The sequence below is a fragment of the Neovison vison genome, chromosome 1 (assembly GCF_020171115.1).
Source record: "Neovison vison isolate M4711 chromosome 1, ASM_NN_V1, whole genome shotgun sequence".
NCBI lineage: Eukaryota > Metazoa > Chordata > Mammalia > Carnivora > Mustelidae > Neogale > Neogale vison.
The window spans coordinates 302695803-302701329 of NC_058091.1; positions in this window are offsets into that span (position 1 = coordinate 302695803).

Here is a 5527-nt window from a genome sequence, read left to right on the forward strand (position 1 = left end):
TAATTAGAAATGGCAGCAGAATACCAACAAATTCCTGCATCTTCTTTCTTTTGACCCATATTCCAGGATATATTTTTTTAAAATCCCCCAATTATAGCTTTCACACAACCAGCACTGTAAAGGACATATATTGACTCGGATTTTTACTTTTTTCTTTATTAACACACTGAAATGTACTGATATCTGTAAAATCAATATTTTTCATTAACCAAGTTTTCAACAGAAATTGTGTCTTTGGAAATGAGTCTGTTGACACAGGTTTCAAGATATGTATGTGATTTTCCAATGTACAAATTCTCAGAGTTTTATACAAATGTGCCCAGAGCCAATCTGGATAGTCAGCCTGGGGATGTAGACACGTCCATACAAGCTTGGAGGTGTTGATATAGGGTGTGGGCAATGAAGTGTTTGTGGAAATAATAGAAAATATTGTATTAGAAAGGAAAACTAAGTAACACAACTAACTACCTACCATTAGACTTTCCTAATAAAGAGAGTGCTTATTAAAGCTAATTACAGGAATCCAAAAAGTGAAGCTACAGTTTGCAATCATTAGTTCATTGCTCATTCATCCTTAAGACACAGGTGATCTCCTTAGAGGAGGTGGTTTCCATGGATTCACTAGAGTCACCCATTGAAGGGGGAGGTGGGGCATGTAGGTTTCAGGTAGCCTCGCTCCTGAGTGATGCAAGACTGAAGGTCCGTTGATCAAGAGGATTAGCTCTAGTCACGGGCCTAGAGGAGAAATGATGCGATGCTGAGGGAGGCTGAGTGTGCTTGCTGTCTCTGAATACAAACTCCTAGTCCAGAAGTCAACTGTTTGGCAAGAGGGACCAGGGAAGAAAGGCTGAGCTCAGACACTCACTGATGCCAGGAACAGCGGCCACTCAAACACCAAATGCTGGAAGCTGACGCAGAATGACATTCATTCTCTGGTTGATTCTTCGACCACTTCTATAATTCAGATGAGCCATGGCTAATACTCCAGTTAAATAACACATAATCCTTCAGAGGAACGCACTATAATTCACCCTCAGATGTATGTGAGTCATTCCGTTGTAGTGGAACTGTGCTAAATCTAGAGCTTTGTGTGACTCCGCTACTCAGTCTTGAGAGCTGAGTATCTCTCAACATTGTAGTGAATTTTCTTTTTTTTTTTTGAAGATTTTATTTATTGATTTATTTGAGAGAGAGGAAGAGAACATAAGCAGGGATGAGAGAGGAAGGAAGAGGGAAGAGGGAGAGGGAGAAGCAGACTCCCCACTGAGCAGGAGGCCAGCGGTGGGACTCAATCCCAGGACCCTGAGATCCTGACCCGAGTTGAAGGCAGATGCTCAACAGACTGAGCCACCCAGGAGACCCTGTAGTGAATTTTCAAAGATGAAACTTTACAAAGTGAACTTTACAAAGTTTTGTATCCATTTAGACTTAGTAAGAAAAAGTAAAAAGGACAACCTCCACTCTTTTATTTACTCGATGCCTAGTAAGGATTGTTGAGTGCGAATATTAAGCTAATATCCGCCCCCCAAATTACTGGAGGGTTTCTCGTTCTCTCTCATTCTCTCTCTCTCCCTCCCCACTCAGCTAGCCCCCTCCAACCATCTTTTATTTGTTTGTTGGATTATTTGATACTTTAGTGGGTTTTTTGTTTGTTTTATTCATGGGAATTGTTCTACTGAAGGGGGGAATTATGGATACAGTGTAAATGAACTATTTAAAAGAAAAAAGAACACATAAGCATCTGTTCATATTTTTCCTTCTCTACCTTTACTGCCAAAAGAACACAATGTTACATTCTCAATAAGAAAAGCTACTGACAAAGAAAATGAAAAAAAAAAAAAATCATTACCATCTAGAATTAACCCATACTGGAATGTTTTATTGGACAACAGAATTGGGATTATATTTACTAGCTAAGAAACTACTTTGGTTTTCAGAGTGTCTTGAGAATTTCTTTTCTTTCTTTCTCTCTCTCTTTCTCTTCTTTCCTTCTTTCTTTCGTTCTTCCATTCTTTCTCCCTGAGAATTTCTAAGAGTTACCAAATTCCTTACCACAAGTCTATGAGGGAGGTATTATCATCTTAGTTTAAAATAAAATGAAAAGGGTAAACAAATCCAGGGTCATGGGATTACAGAGTTACAGAGCCTGGATTCGATAAACCCATGCTCTTTCTCTGGTTAAACTAAGTATCTTTTCAAGGCCACAGACAATGTTTGTAAATCAAATGTAGCATTTTGTCCCATAGATTATTACAACTGTGTATTATTTCAAATAATACAGATACTATATACAGTGGCAGATATTAAAAATTTGTATTACTGTAACTATTGCAGGATTTTGTATTTATATGGTGATGTCTTCTTGATAGCACTAGTTCTCAAACAGAGCCTCTTCTTAAAAACAGTAGTGAGCAGCTGGGTGTTTCCGTCAGTTAAGCCTCCAGCTCTTGATTTCAGCTCAGGACATGATCTCAGTGTCCTGGGATCGAGCCCCCCATTGGACTCCCTGAGCGGCCAGGATTCTGCTCCTCCTTCTCCCTCTGTTCATCCCCCCTGCTCATGCTTGCTCCCTCTCAAATAAAAAAAAAAAATCTTAAAAAAAAAAAATACTAGTGAAGAAGGCATTAGAATCCCTTATGTTAACTGATAACAATTTTGTTAATCATAAGTTCAAATATTTCCCTTTTAAAACTTTGGTTAAGTATTAATCTGCAACACTTTAGGAAGAGGCCAGATAATTTAAATATCTTTAAAATTTAATAATAACAAAGCCCTTACAAATCCTATGCACAAACCATTTTACCAGTAAAATAAAATTATCATTTTATTCAAATGGTAATACAACTTGCAATTTTCAAATAAATATTTCTTGGTGATATTACCATTTGAATCAAGATGTTTATTCAAATAATTCTCAGTTTCATTCTATGCCCATTTTTTGTTTTTGGATATAAAACTGCTCCAGATTTTTCCTAGGCAGTAGGAATCGGTGTTAATTCAGTTCACTAATAATATTCTTCATTGTAGGTGTTATTTCATTATTTAGCCTAATGGAATATTCAAAAATGAATGTTTAGTATGAACACAAAGTAGCATACGCTTCTACCTTAAACTATGCCATATGTCCATAACAAGACACAAAAATAGAAATCTGGCCCAAATGTCCAACTTATAAGACCTCAGGGGAAAAAAAAATATATGGGTAAATGTAATTCACAAATTTCAAGAAAATGTTGCATCTCTACAATTCCTTTTCACTTATTTGGACACCTGCTTTTTTAGAAATCTCAGTGTGGGTACATTAAGTTGTATTTGTTTGTGTAATGCCAGAGTTCCAAAGATATAATAAGAAGAAAAATGAACTCTGTTATGACCACTGTGAGAAAGAAAGAGTAACATTAAAAAAAATATACTTGTTACAGTGATGCATATTTTAATGGCAATAATAGAACTTCTTTTAGGGAAATTTTTATTGTATCTTGCAAATTCCCTTTTGATGAATCATTAAGTATTTTAAACCATTTAGAAACTGCCCCCATTTATATTTTGATAAGAATACACTGATTTAACTTTACTTGGATCAACCTTCTATGCAGTGTGCCATCACTGTTGAGAAGTAATATATATAACAATGTCCTAGCTGAGGAGCAATAATTTCAAATTCGCAGAAGATGAAAAAAAAAAAAAAAAGGAATTGGCATCTCCGAGTGTCAAGATTAAAATTTCACCCTAGACAGCACCTGAGGTCAACGGCTCTTCCTCCTTTCCTTCCATACGAGCAATAAGAAGCATTTTATGAGTTAGAAAAGCAGACACACTTCTCATGCCAACCAACCTAATCAGGTAAAACTGGATTAAACCAGTCTACACCTGGACAGACACAAGAGCTTCCAGCTGGTGCTTAAAATACTGATTTAAGGATGCATATTGATAGGGACACAAGGATTTTTTTAAGACAATCCAGAGTTAAATAATCCGTATTAAAATTAGTAAATGGTTGCTCAGATGTAAATGGTTTTGAAATTGAAACTAAATAAGAAAGACTGGAAAGGCTGTAGTGTGGTTTCATGGAGGTAATACCAACTTCTTTGCCAGCCACACTTAGTCTTAGAAGGACCTTTCTTTCAGGCTCTCTGCTCAGCAGGGAGCCTGCTTCCTCCTCTCTCTCTCTGCCTGCTTCTCTGCCTACTTGTGATCTGTCTGTCAAATAAATAAATGAAATCGTTGAAAAAAAAGAAGGACCTTTCTGAGGAATGGGGGTGGGGTGGAGGGGTGGGGCAGTCATTTAAGGACCCAGTGCCATCTACAGAGGTGATATTAAGTGATGCAAATTTCTTACAGGTTGAAGGTGGGGTATGTGAAATGGGGGCTTAAGAATAATATGTTTACAAATTATTACCCCCCAGAGCTTCCTAAAAGAAAATTGGAATCTTCAAATCCATCATGCCCTTCTCTTCTGCTGGGGATGTGGACATGGACTCCTAATGGCACTGTGTTTGTCAAGAGGGAGGGAATGGTGACATTAAAACTGGATATGGAAAGTATGAAGCAGGTATAGGTCATATTCTCCAGGGACAAATGTCATAATTGAGAGATGAGCTATTTAATATATCTAGTTTCCTGGTTCTCAGTCATGAGTGCACATTAAAATCACCAGGAATGATTTATTTAGAAGATGTCTATATATGAGTCCTTGTATTGGACATTCTGATTCATTTAGTCTTGGGTGGAACCTGAGATTGTTTGTAGACTTTCTTGCCAGGTGTTTCTAATGGGCAATGAGAATCACCTGCTCTAACTTCTTGATAAATTGTTGAATTCATCATATCACTACAGTTTGCAGGAAAAATCTGCAAGTTCTTTTTTTTAATCTTCCTAATTATTTTAATACATTTTTGCCTTTTCTGGATCAAATATATATCACTCTGGCTTTTCCTAGAAGTGTTAAAACTGTTATCAACCCCAGCAGGAAGGAAGGATTAGGAATGTAAATGATGATTTGCAGATGGGGTAGTTGGTGGTTGATCAGCTCACTTAACCTTTTCACAGTGTTGAAGTGATGAAAACATTATTCCAACTTAGCAGAGACACGTTATGTCTACTTACGAATTAAGGGTCTTCTGGAGGGAGTAAATGGGCTTGTAGTTGGAAGGTCGAAGAGTTTTTGCCAAAATTGAAATCAATTGAAGAGGTAACTATGAGGTGACCTGACCAAAAGATTCAGGAAAATTGGAATGTTCTTTGGAAAAATGTCAAAATATCCTCAACTACTATGACTGTCCTTTGATATGGTAAGAGAATGTGCAGACCACCATGAAGTAGCCATTGTGATACTAAGGGTTAAGTAACAAAAACCCTTGAGACCATACCCATGTGTTTTGGTGATTATTGAGAGATTACAGGAATTTTTGCTTCCTAATAGCATTTAATCTTATACCTATATCTTGTACAGGGAAAGATAGTATCTTCCATTCTCCAAGAACTCACAGCTACCATTTATTTTTGTCATTTATTTTTTGTCATTTTC